We start from the raw sequence: 14,475 nt of genomic DNA, 5'->3' as shown, positions 1-14,475 counted from the left end.
ATGGTCATGTAACACAATCACTGCAGAGAGCAGAGGAAGGCCGCCTGTAGCTCTTGTGGAACTACAAGTCTGAGCAGGGCATGCTGGGATTTGTAGTTACTCAGCAATGTCCTCAGACCACAGGACAATGTTACTTGGTCCTTTGGCCACAGGATAGTATAAAGCCTGAGGCAGAGGCGTAACTCAGAATTCCAGCGCCTGGGGTGAGAAAGACGAATGCCCCCCTAGCCCTCAATTTTAACCAAATGAACCTAAAACATTGCTAAATTGCGCCCCCCTTCAGCATTGCGCCATGGGCGGTCGCCCCTATCGCACAGCCCTAGTAACGGCCCTGGCCTGAGATGCTATGTGCCCCCCCCCAAAGTGGCATGCCAGGGTGCCCTGAAAATCACCTATAAGTGGTAACCCCCACAGAGATGAGACCGGCACTACCCCATAGGAAAATATTTTACTAATGTGCCCCCTCCCCATAGCCGAAGCCCTCTGGCTATTATATAATTCACCGGGCTGCGGTGGTTCTGTAACACAGAACCGACAAATCATCATCATTTATTTATATAGCGCCACTAATTCCGCAGCACTGTACAGAGAACTCATTCACATCAGTTCCTGCCCCATTGGAGCTTACAGTCTAAATTCCCTAATATAGACACACACAGACAGAGAGGGGGGTATTCAATTGTTAGCGAGTTTGGAAGTTCGAGCGTGCAAAGTCATTTTTTTGCTGTTTTATCTCTCACCTCCATGGTCTGCACAAAGAATTTTTTTTTTATTAAGTTAAGAAAAATATACATTAAACTGAGAAAATAGGTGTAAAAGTTCATAGTGTGGGCATGCTGCTACTTGTCTAACTACAAGCACCAGCGTACCCATAGCACCCAGGGCATGTTTGCACTTGTAGTAGAACCACAAGTGCCAACATGCTCTTACACCCACGGCTGGCTGTGATCTGTAGTTCCACAAAGCAAAATGTTAAATAAAAGCACAACACCCTCATTCCAACCACAAATCTTTATTAAAAATAATAAAACCCCAAGAAATACAGTAAACACCCTCATGTACACCATAGATTTTAATAAAAAAAAAAAAAACTCACCATGGACGAAATCCTCAGTTTTATGCACACACTCATTTACGCAAAGTCCCAACAAATATTTTTACCTTCGAAGAAAAGTCCGGCTTGCACACTGTCCCACAAATATTTGTACCTTACAAATGTCCATGCTTGGCCAGTGTTCAAATGTTTGTAAATTTCAAAAAATGTACCTCCTTGTAAAATCTTTAATTCTGCTGTACAGGGGGGGCCATTGTTGCTTGCAGTGCTGGGGCCCTTCTTCATTGCAGTGTGGGGGCCCATTCTCTTGTGCAGTGCTGGGGCCCTTCTTGATTGCAGTGTAGGGGCCCAATCTCCTTTGCAGTGCTGGGGCCATTCTTGATTGCATTAATTTACTTTTATTTTTTTATAGGAAAATGAGTGCCTTAACCACTCCTCATTTCAAACTCGCTAGGACCAATAATAGAGCACGAGGGGGTGAATGCAAAAAAACAATTGAATTGAGCGTTTTTTTTTTTAAAACGCACGCTTGAACAGGAAAAAACAAGCGCGGGTTTTTTGTTTTTTTTCGAGCGCGAAATTTAAACGCATCTCGCTAACAATTGAATACCCCCCAGAGAGAGGGACCAGGGTCAATTTTGATAGCAGCCAATTAACCTACTAGTATGTTTTTTTGGAGTGTGGGAGGAAACCCACACAAACACAGGGAGAACATACAAATTCTACACAGGTAAGGCCATGGTCGGGAAGTGAACTCATGACCCCAGTGCTGTGAGGTAGAAGTGCTAACCATTGAGCCACTGTACTGCCCAAATCAGTTCGGATAACCATTTTTAAAAGGTGGCAGAGCAGGTGTGAACAAGAGGGCTAATCACACATTGCAATCTCTCTGAAGGGTATTAAGGGGCCCTAGGAAAATAGGGGAGGATAAGGGCACAGTAGTAAAATATTTTCTTAAGTAGTAGTGTAGCTTCAAGATCTACACTTTTGTTGTACACAGGCTTTCTTTGCCCTGGTCTTTTGTCTGAGTAGAAAACTGTTTATAATTGAGGCCAACCTGTGACAGAGAAAACATGTACCTCAGGCTTTAAAAAACCGGTTTGTATTAGACTTGCATCATCCAGGTATAATTCCTAGTTGTGTAAAACCGAGATGCCAAAACTATGGGTCAGGTCCCATAATCTGTTTTTTTGGAACCCCATTTAGCCCCTTGGCTTGCCAGATACCTCCCCATGCCCGGAAAGAGGGGAGGAGGAATAATTTCATAGATACATTTCACCTCTTCTCAAATGCAACGCCTCCAGCCGAGTCATGTTCTCTCCTTAAGGTTGCAGATTTTGGCAAGGTCTACCAGGGAAACACAGATCAAAAAGGGAAAAGCCACCTGACATGGTTATTAAGAGGCCAGACAACTGGAAACCAGGAAATCAGTGGATAACGAATAAAGGAAAAGGAACTTTTCCTCAAATACAAGTTGCATATAAAAAAAGCAATAGTACAAATTGCATGCAGAAGATTAGCATAACATTAACTCAATTGCGGAATACACAGTAATGATGCAGTGAAAGAACCAGCATGAACCTTAATGACAATGGCAGCAGTTCACGTTAACAATGCTAACCAGAGTTCAGTTTATCACCATGTGACTGGTAACACGATCATATTAAAGGTCGCACTCTTAGTGGTTACTCATGTAACCACTTGAACTTGGGCAGTATTCGCATTTAGACCTATAGGCAAACACCCTGAACTGGCTTATTTCATGTAGGAAGACAACATGAAACGTAAAAACATTGGGATCAAAGGGATTGAAATCTGGGTAGGAACCCAAAAAAGATGAGGCAGCAGCGTGTAGTACTGAATACCACTATGGAAATCGTAATACAAAGACAATGAGTTACACTAAGTCCCTCTAAAGTAAAGTAATGAAAATAATATTAATCATTTTATGTATATAGTGCATTTCTCCCAACAGGACTCAAAGCGCTTAACAGTTGCAGATTAAAAACACATAATACAAAATAAACATATAAAGGACTAACAGTACAGAAGAGAGGGATAAGTATTTGGATATGTAGAAAATTAAGGGGCATTAAATAAATGTTTTGGTAAACAAGTAAGTCCTTTGTCTGTTTTTGAAGATTTCTAGAGCGGGGGTCTGGTGGACTATACGAGGCAGTGAGTTCCAAAGATTAGGAGCTGGAAAGCTAAAAGCTTGAGCCCCAAATGAATTATGGGAGATTCTAGGAAATGTTAGTAGTCCTTCATCCGTGGATTGAAGTGAGTGAGTGAAAGTGTAGGGAATCAGAAGCTGCTTCAAGTACCTTGGTGGTGTAGGGCTTTGAATGATAACGTTCCTCTACACACAAATGTGTGTAGAACAGAGATTGGCTGCGTGTGGCCCTCCAAGCCTTCCCCTATTGCTCACAGCTCCTTTCTGCTTTATTCTCAGATTTGCTTGTTATAGCTTGTAATGCTTGTTTAAAATGCCTGCTGATCTGTTATTACAGATAGTGTCTCTGTCTTTGATTAAATGTATTGTTTTAATTTATTAGTGAGATTAAGAATAATGTGCAGCCCTTTTGGAGAATAGGGGGCCGCCTATGCGCCCTTGAAGTGTATCAGGTTGCCCATAACTGAGTAGAAGATGAGGGGAGAAGTAGAAACAGCAACCTTATACAGTTCAAGGCCAGACTTCTAGCTATACTGATGTTCAGGCCTATGTATGGTGTGGTGCTGTATTTAGCTGGAAACTCGCACACTGACGCTGACCAGTTCTGGAGCCCTGGTGAGCTCTTAAAATAGGGATCGAAGGCCAGAATGGGTCCACTCACTAGGCCAAAGAGTGGAAGTAGTAGCAATTGCAGGCACCTGGAAAAAATCATGACACCTTGCAGACAACTGAAACGATTCTGGACTTCCTCTGGACTCTCTCTGTGGTGTTGGCAGCTCTCTAATAAACTGGCAGCTCTCCCTGGTAGACTGGCAGCTCTTTCTAATTGTACGACAGTCATCCTCATTAAATTCAGTCACTCTATATTGCTGTTGCCATCTCTGTTTGTGTCTGTCTCTGCAGTTTCTCCCTCTGCAGTATTCAGTAGGTTCTGTGCTCGCTGACAGGCTTAATGGATTAAGCGATACTGTTTCACCTTCCACATCAGCATCACAGTCAGGCGGCAGTCCCGGAAATGACCTCGCCGACATTCTGTCTGGCCCCACTCCCATGTTTCCTTCTCTCTGGTGCCAAACTCCTCACTAGTGGCGGGCTCTGGAGTCGCTTCCAGTCTCTCTATTCCTTTGACATGCTGGGATGTGTAGTATTTAGCGCCTGAAGACTACACATCCCAGCTACTGATTGGACTGCCCAGAGCCGGATTTAGACCTCATAGGGCCCTAGGCAGGATACTGTTTTTGGGCCTTCTCCCTGAAACAATCCATAGCACTATATTTTTGCAGCCTACCATATACCCCTATAGTTAAGTAGATGTGAAAGCATGTGTCGCTGCGCAGAGGCGGCACGCCGCCAAAGGAGGTGGGGGCGTGGCTTGCATCTTTTGGGGCGTACCTAACATGTGAAAAGAGCAAGGCCACCCTGCTGCAGAAAAAGGCACCCCTAAATAATTACAGAGCAGTCCCGTTTTTTTAAGTAGTTGGGTCAAAACAACTTAATAAATATTGAAGTCAGGGCAGAAATACTTTAGTTGTTTGCAAAAATAATACGCATAAATCCAAGTATGTGCTCTTGTCACTTTTGTCCCTCTATCATCACACTGTGCCCCTTCACAATACCACCTCTGTGCCCCTTCACCATCACCACCTCTGTGCCCCTTCACCATCACCACCTCTGTGCCCATCACCATCACCACCTCTGTGCCCCTTCACCATCACCACCTCTGTGCCCATCACCATCTCTGTGCCCCTTCACCATCACCACTTCTGTGCCCCTTCACAATACCACCTCTGTGCCCCTTCACCATCACCACCTCTGTGCCCCTTCACCATCACCACCTCTGTGCCCCTTCACCATCACCACCTCTGTGCCCATCACCATCACCACCTCTGTGCCCCTTCACCATCACCACCTCTGTGCCCATCACCATCACCACTTCTGTGCTTCTGTGCCCCTTCACAATACCACCTCTGTGCCCCTTCACCATCACCACCTCTGTGCCCCTTCACCATCACCACCTCTGTGCCAATCACCATCACCACCTCTGTCCCTCCGTTGTTTTACTTACCTTTCTATTGCCTTTCTTCTCAGGCGCGCTGCTCCTCCTCAGTTAGTCCAAACAGATTAAAAAAAAAAAAAAAAGTCACGTGATCGCTCATCGGGTCCCGGCAGTCTCTCCTCCTCTCTCTCTATCACTGAGACACTGAGAGGAGGAGAGGCTGCCGGGACCCGACGAGCGGTCAGCTGACTTTTTTTTTTTTTCTTAAATCTATTTTCTGCCGGTTCTTGTGTATTATGCCGGCGGCCAGAGGGGGGTGGCAGGCGGAGGGGAGCGTCCCTCTGCCTTGCCTACCCCGCTCACCGTCGGCTCTGGCAGGGCCCCCTGGGTACCGCTGGGCCCTAGGCAGTTGCCTAGGTTGCCTAGCGGTAAATCCGGCCCTGGGACTGCCCCCAATCTGTAGCTCCCGCCTTGCCTGTTACTACACGCCTGGGACCCAACCCCTCTGGACAGGTGAGCGCTGGGTCCAGCCAGGGGTTACACTTAGTTTGTAAGATAATTGTCGTTCAATAACAGTAGGAAACCCTTAAGGTGGGGTCCTAGAACAATGGCATTCTGAAACTTGGGCACCCAGCCAAAAAAGGATGAGCATTACTGGTGTAAATCATAGGTGGCTCAGTGGTTAGCACTTCTACCTTACAGCACTGGGGTCATGAGTTCAATTCCCGACCATTGCCTTATCTGTGTGGAGTTTGTATGTTCTCCCCGTGTTTGCGTGGGTTTCCTCTGGGTGCTCCGGTTTCCTCCCACACTCCAAAAAACATACTAGTAGGTTAATTGGCTGCTAACAAGAAAAATGACCCTAGTCCTTCTCTGTCTGTCCGTCTCTGTCTGTGTGTGTGTTAGGGAATTTAGACTGTAAGCCCCAATGGGGCAGGGACTGATGTGAGTTCTCTGTACAGCGCTTCCGAATTAGTGGTGCTATATAAATAAATGGTAATAATTATAAACCATTGAATATTTTTGAAGATATTTGTTTTTTTATACTCTTGCTCTAAAGCACAGTGCTATCAGCTAAGCAGAGACACAAACCACCTAATTAGCAGCAACACCTGTACATTAAAAAGGTACCCTAAGGACAGATTAAGGGCTACAAAATGTGCCGAAGTAACAAAACTATTTTTTATTAATTAATTATATACAAAGCAACCATTACAGTAAGGGTTAGGTGAGGTAATATAAACCCTAAAACTCTCCTTTGAAAATTAAACACGGCAAAGGTCATCTATTTTTGTCACACAAATATTAATGAAAGCCACATTCTCTAGACTGAGAAAAAAAAATCTTAATTCTGAAGCCAGTGTTTCAAATTGAGAGTTTGCAGGAATCTATGAACTATAAACTTGATTTGTTTTAGGGAAATTGGTTGGTACCTAGTAACAACTGATGGGTTAAGTAGCCCAAGGTCACATGCACGATCACGTGTCCGAGCAGCCCAGACAAATTTTTGGGAAGCTTACTGATGGCAATCCACTCCTAGAAAAGGTTCATGAACCAAGTTCATGAAGCAACGGGCAGCTAGTGAAGGGATTGCCTTACAGCACTGGGGTCATGAGTTTGATTCCCAACCATGGTAATATAAACCCTAAAACTCTCCTTTGAAAATTAAACACGGCAAAGGTCATCTATTTTTGTCACACAAATATTAATGAAAGCCACATTCTCTAGACTGAGAAAAAAAAATCTTAATTCTGAAGCCAGTGTTTCAAATTGAGAGTTTGCAGGAATCTATGAACTATAAACTTGATTTGTTTTAGGGAAATTGGTTGGTACCTAGTAACAACTGATGGGTTAAGTAGCCCAAGGTCACATGCACGATCACGTGTCCGAGCAGCCCAGACAAATTTTTGGGAAGCTTACTGATGGCAATCCACTCCTAGAAAAGGGGGAAAAAAACAAGGTAGGAAAAATTAGGCAGGAGGGAAGAACACAAATGCCACAAAGTGTTTTTTAACCACTGCAGGATGTTTACTGTAATATAATGTATGGAGATGTAAGGTACATACTGACACAACAGTCAAATTGAAAAAAGATCAATGGCAACAGAGATGTGTAAGACAAAAAAATACTATTTCTGAAAATTATAACATCGGAACTTTGAAGAATATAAAACTGTGGAACTCGCAGCTATCTCTCCACCTTTGTTGCTCATTCAGTACTTGGAAATGGAGCTTAATTTTGTCTCCTTAGGCACGCTGGTCTTAGGCTTCTTCTGGTCCCTTGCTGCACCTAGCAGGGATAACAGAAAATACACTAATAATGTTAGCCAGACATTTCTCTAGAGGGTACAACAGACCTACCAATAAGTGTAGAGTGAGAGCTCTGATAGGTAGAAATCATATTTTCTTAGAACAAATCAAGTTTCCAAGTCATAGGTTCCTGCAAATATTTGTCATCAGGAGGCTTGCCACCAGCAACAGCTGAAGGGCAGATTACCCCACACCTGGAGGTTGCTCTGAGAGACTCAATCTTTTATAAATCAGATGTTTTCCAATTAAGTTTCACAAAAGTCCAATCCGATGAACAGTGAGCAGCATACACAATTGCTTGTAAAGGTATGCCTTTCTCTGCCATCTTATTAGTAGCTGCAACCAACATCAAGTGGCTCCTGAACTGGTTAGAATGGATACTGGCTTCCCTCATAGTTATGACAATCCACCCCCTTATAGTAGAGGATCTTGCAGGCTGGAAAGATTTCCGACAGGTTAGAAACAGCTCAGACTCCCAGTCTACAGTGGAAGAGAATGATGGGCATTCCTCCACAGATGGAAAACATTGAGGGTCATGGTGTAGTGACCTCTTTGTGCAGAATAATTACACCAATTAGTAGCAGGACTGCTATAGGCAAGGAACGGCTGCTGTCTACGGTCAATTCCATAGAAAGTGGTAAATGCGCATGAACAGTGGTGGAGCAGGTTATGAGAGGGAAAGAGAGCTGAAGGTCAGAGGAGGGGCCGGAGTGGTCTGGACGTATTTCGTGATGAGGTCAGAAATGTATGGAGTGGAAGTGTTAGTGACAGCACTATAGGTGACGGTGAGTTTGAACCAAGTTCATGAAGCAACGGGCAGCTAGTGAAGGGATTGCCTTACAGCACTGGGGTCATGAGTTTGATTCCCAACCATGGCCTTATCTGTGAGGAGTTTCTGTGTTCTCCTCGTGTTTGCGTGGGTTTCCTCCAGGCGCTCCGCTTTCCTCCCACAATCCAGAAACATTCCAGAAGGTTAATTGGCTGCTCTCAAATTGACCCTAGTCTCTCTGTGTATGTGTGTGTCAGGGACTTTAGACTGTAAGCTCTATTGGGGCAGGGACCGATGTGAGTTCTCTGTACAGCGCTGCGGAATTAGTGGCGCTATATAAATAGAAGAGGATGATGATTTACAGAGTGGGGCATCAGATGAGGAGTGACGGGAGAGGAAGTCACAGCACTCAGGATAGATTGCTGCAGGTTAGTGTCAATTTTGTCTTTAAAGTAAGTGACAACATTTTTAGCAGTGAGTGAGGCGGGGACAAGTGGAGAGAGAAGACCGAAAAGTGAAATGACAGTGGCGAAAAGACAACAAGGGTAGTTGGACAGGGAAGAGGTGAGGAATTTGAAGTAGTTTTGCTTAGAATGGAAGAGGTTGATGTAGTAGTAGGTGATTTTCTCCATTGCCGCTTAGAGCTGGAGCACTGTCTCCTGGCTGAACTCTTGCTCTCCTTCTCCCCCTTTGAAGTGTACTCCTTTCTGCAGCAGCACTGAAAGGGGTGTCATTGGGGATGTTGAAATCAACAAGAATAAGAGTGGGGAGGTCAGCAGAGAGGAAGTGGGAAAGCCAAGCAGCAAAGTTGTCTAGGAATTGGGAGGAGGAACCAGATGATGGTGATGAGGAGGTGAATGGAGTGAACTTTGAAGGAGGGGAAGAAGAGAGAAGGTTCAGGTGGGAATGATGCTCTAGGTACAGCCAGGAAACAGTAAAACTAATCCACTATGACGATTACCAGGATAAAGAGTGTGGAAGAAGGATAAGCCGTCATAGTAGAGAGCAGCAGTGACCGTGGTATACGAGGGGAGAGTGGCAGAGGGCACCAATGATAAGGTCACTTTAGTAGATTCGTATTATGCATTAGTACACGACTAATAACACTATTCTATGTCACGAGCCGCGGCGGTACTCACAGCCGCCGCGGCTCGCTTCCTGTCTGCCCCAGCGTCCCGGCCGTCACCATGACGACCAGGACGTCACTTCCCCTTCTTACCCGGCCGTTGCCAAGGCAACGGCCGGACGCCTGTCATATAGCGGTGCGTCCCGGTGGTGTTGGAAGCCGGGCGCATGCACAAAAGAGGACACAGCCTGTGGGCTAATTAAAGGGGACTAGTTACAGGCATTAGCCTGCATCTGTGTGCACCTATCAGGGACTAGCCCTGATTGGTCTGGTGCTATGTTTCTCATTAGTCTGCAGGGGTGCATGTAAGTTTTGTTTGGGCCAACTGTGTATTTAAGGCAATGAGGTCTGCTGCCTCATTGCCGGTTATAGCTTCTGCTTCTCAGTCTGCTGACCTGCTTTGTTCCTGTTCCTATATATTGAACTTCTGCTGATCTCCCGTGTATGACCATTGGCTTGGATTTGGACTTCGCTTGTGTATCCTGTGACCCTGACCTCTGGCCTGTTTACCATTTCTCCTGTCTGCCTGTGACCCTTGACCCCGGCTTGTTAGCTGGAATTGCAACCTGCTGCTGGCCCTTGACCTCTGCGTGGATCTCACTCCGCTTGCCTGGGTTCTCCCCAGCCGGTGCACACTTCACGACCCTCTGCCAGTCTGCAGCCCAGTCTGTCCCCACCACCAGGGGCTCCAGTGAACACCTGATTGGCAGAGTAGACTCCGGGTTGTGTTGTGCCGGCTGGAGGGGTTCCTAACATTCTAATGATAGAATTTGTTTAGTTACATAACTTTTGCTGTATTATTTATTGTTTATCCGCACTTTATTTACTTCTACTATTCATTAAATCTTATGTAATTTACTTATTTATCAAATTGTGTTCTTGATACATATTTATATAGTAATTTAATTTGATAGTGTAATCAGCACTGATTTATTACAAATATACATATTTTATTTAGATCTACTGATATTTTATTTGCTTCGTTTGCTTAAAACATAGAGTATGTGAGGCATATATAGGATATTAGATGTACTGACTGTTTTATTTCCTATATATGTGGGTATATATGTGTGTTCAATTCATATAATGTCCAGCAACTTGATCCCTACTGTGAACATTAAAACCCAGGCTAGGTGCGCTTCACCTATGACATCCTGTTTTCGCATACAGCTCGTACGGTCACTGGTATTGTCTCCCCCAGGGATTTAGCAGAGAGTTTTAAGCGTTTACAACTCAGGATCAAATTGCTGGCAAAGGAAGGTGGTGAAGGAGTGGAATTACAGAACAGGGAGATTGACTCTTCGGGCAATGCTGCAGGAATCTGCAGACAAGTAAAACATGCACTTAGTGTGTGAGCTGGTGTCAGGTCTTCATAATCAGGTAACAGACACTAAGTCAGAGCTCACACAGTCACAGATATCAGGTAACAGACGGCAGTGGACAACAGTGTTCAGATAACAGGATAAGCAGAGTTCAAGATCCATGCTAAAGTCAGTACACAAAGGAAACAATAGCAAAACACAGAGGATGCTATTAACAGCGGTGGGCCGCCAGTAGTGTACCGAGCCGTCACTTGCTGTCCCCCAACCAGCTACTCCTAAAGCTGAGTGCACACTACAGGTTTTTTTTCCAATAATCGGCTCAACCAGCCGACATATGACCGCTCGTTCACAAGTCGGGTCAGTGTGTGTAGTGACACGATGGTCGAAAGTCTGCCCAAATGGACGATTGTCGCCTCATTTGGTTGGTCGTACCGTTAAATATTTTCGTTCCAATCTCGTTTCCGTTGTGTAGTGTGTATAAACTTCCGACCTATGTGTACGAAATTGCAATCATTGCTCACGACAACATGGCTGTAAAAAGTCGCTAAAGGGACGTCTGCTCTTCCCTTTATTTTCTAAAACAAGGCTAGTGTGTATGCAGTCCATGGACCGAGCGATCGGACCATCGATCGCATGTAAAATCGATCGGCATAAAAAGTTGGTGGAAAATTCTCTAGTGTGTACCCAGCTTAAGTCTTATTCTATGCTTTAGCAGAGAATAAGGCTGGGTTCACACTACAGGTTTTTCAGTCGATTATCGGGCCAATCATACGATAAACGACTGTTCGGCCCGATATAGCATTAGTGTGTATGCTCCAACAATCAACGTTTATCGTTCCAAAGCACATTGTATCATTTGATTTTTAAACCGGACTAAAAATCTCGTTCAACGATGGAACAACGTCATTCCAATTCTACAGTGTGTCTGCACTCAGGACCGGCAGTGTCCATAGATCTCTATGGAGTGAGCAGGGCCTTCTCGTTTCTTTGTCTGTTTTACCCAGTTTGTTTATTACTGTGTTTGTCCACAATTGTAAAGCGCTAAAAATAAATGTTGATGAGCATGCAGAGTCACAATGTTTTCAGCTGATGGTTATGAGATTTGAAGAGCACAGATCTGAAGGTAAATGGTGTAAAACGTGTTTAGTGTGTACACATGAATCGGCATCCTGATCGTAACCTTTTTTTTGTCCAGTCGTTGGTAAAATCTTTAACGATATCGCTTGGGGAGGAATTTCCTGTAGTGTGTACCCAGCCTTTGGCAGACCAGGTACTTCCGCATCATGAGAGGATGAGGAAGTGCAGTGTGCTCTCCTTCCATTTCTCAATGCGGCCATTTGAATTGTTGGAGGGTTACAAATATTGCCCTCCAAGAAGACAGAGTTATCCATCACTGAACTAGAACATGTAATCCTTTACATAGAGCGCCAATCAGAAAGCTCCCTTCAGGCATGTGATCACAACTTGTGTCCAATATACCCACCCATTCATCCTGGAGCCTAAGCAGCCGGTGGCGAGTAAATCCCGGCCGCGCCCCAAATGTTTGGTTACATTTGCATATGGAATTATAACTTGCTATTGGACATCTAGCAAAGATATATAAATTGGATATCCAGGCATTATCCAACTTGACGATATGGCTAGAACCTGTTCTTGAACACCTAACATAACTATATGAACTGGTTAATTGGATAACCATTATTGTATTAATTTGCATTATTACAACTTGTCATTAAACACCTATTACTGTGTGGCCTAGTGGTTAGCACTTCTGCCTCACAGCACTGGGGTCATGAGTTCGATTCCCGACCATGGAGTTTGGTGTGTGGAGTTTGTATGTTCTCCCTGTGTTTGCGTGGGTTTCCTCCGGGTACTCCGGTTTCCTCCCACACTCCAAAAACATACTAGTAGGTTAATTGGCTTTTATTAAAATTGACCCTAGACTCTCCCTCTGTCTGTCTATGTCTGTGTGTGTGAGTGTGTGTCTATATTAGGGAATTTAGACTGTAAGCTCCAAAGAGGCAGGGATTGATGTGAATGAGTTCTCTGTACAGCGCTGCGGAATTAGTTGCGCTATATAAATGATGATGACATATAACTGTCTGATTTGGATATTGGACAATCATCACCCTATTAATGGGATCGCAGCCTGTTATGTAACTATATTGTCATATGAATCGGTTAATCTGTACCTTCTTATGTAACCATGTTATCACATTAATTGGATAATCACCCGTTTGCTAATTGATAGGAATCTCAATATATAATATTGTATTTTATTAAAAAGTGTAACCTTACAAGGTGGGGCTTGTAATAAGCTGAATATTTCTTTAAATCCAAACGCAACCGTCGCTGAATGCTCATCTAGAATCTGAATATACCTCTATGTTGGATATGAAATGGAAAATGTGCCCTCACCACCACTGAATTTATATCTTGTATACACTACATATGCAATGTAATCATTCTTTATCAAACAGATATCTCTGTTTTTCTTGCATTGCACCTCAAAGCTGTATTCTTTTCCCTCTGAATCTGCTGTATTTTGTAGCTAAATATATTTCTATATCTGCACATAATAATGTCTTAGTGATTGTTGCTTTCTTTGAATCTTAGTATTGAACCTGTGAATAGAGCTTCAGATGTACAAATATGCTTGTTTCCATGGAAACCCAAGAGCAGAACTCTAAAATGGCTGCTTAATATAGAAAAGCGATTTAGCTTTCAAAGTACTTTATAAAAAAAAAAAAAACAGCCATGGCTCTTCTTCCGCTGGAGTTTACTGAATGTGATCAGGAGTATCCTCTCTAGGCAACCTTAAGTGCCTTTTAAATCTTTATTGATCTGAGAATCCAGCATCTCGTTTTTTTATTTCTTTTATGAAAGTATAACAGAGGTAGTGGCTGCCTATTGCTAATGTCAGTCAATGGAATTTTTTTTTTATAATATGTAGGAATTCATAGACAAAAGCATTTTCAATGCTATTATATTCTTTCATGCTTGTCACCTACAGACCTAGAGATGAATTGTGACAATTGGGGAAGGGGGGGGAGGGGATTTCAATTAGCCGCAAAGTTTCTCATGGATATTCCGGAGATACTTTGTCGCTGAGATTTTGACAGAAATTTCTGCTAATTTTTCCTCGCACCTCTATGGGGTGAGCGGAGATTTCTACTGTAATTGTTAGCAATGAGCGCCACTTCAGCGGCTATTGAATCTCCCCCAAAAGCGTGTAATTGCAGTGTTTGTGTGTATACAGGGCCGCCATGAGGGGGGTACAGGTAGTACAGCAGTATGGGGCCCAACAGCAGAGTGGGGCCCCACCAGCCCTGGGCCCAAACAAATTTATTAGAGGAGGGGGCCCCTGCAGTGAACTAAGGGAGGCAGTGGGCACAATTTCTAGGCAGCAGCTGCTCCTGAGATGTGAAAGTTGGTGTGGGAAAGACCTCTGTATGTAATTAAGGATGCACAGTGGGCCCTCTTGTAGGTAGCATGTCTGCCTCCACTCACAAGATGTCGGGGCCCCACAGCTGCCTCCATTTGCTTCATTTGCAGCCACCTAGGTGCCTGGCTCCAGGAGAGAGAGCCGCGACAAGGCAGAGAGTATCGCTCACGTCATGTAATTAATAACGTCACAGCGCTGTCAATAGACAGGAACCGAAAGGAGACGTTAAGAAGAGGCAAAGAGGTAAGTAAACTACTGCAGGGCTTAGATGGAACCGGAAA

The sequence above is a fragment of the Mixophyes fleayi genome, chromosome 10 (assembly GCF_038048845.1).
Source record: "Mixophyes fleayi isolate aMixFle1 chromosome 10, aMixFle1.hap1, whole genome shotgun sequence".
In the NCBI taxonomy this organism is placed as follows: domain Eukaryota; kingdom Metazoa; phylum Chordata; class Amphibia; order Anura; family Limnodynastidae; genus Mixophyes; species Mixophyes fleayi.
Note: the sequence above shows the minus strand (reverse complement) of the source record.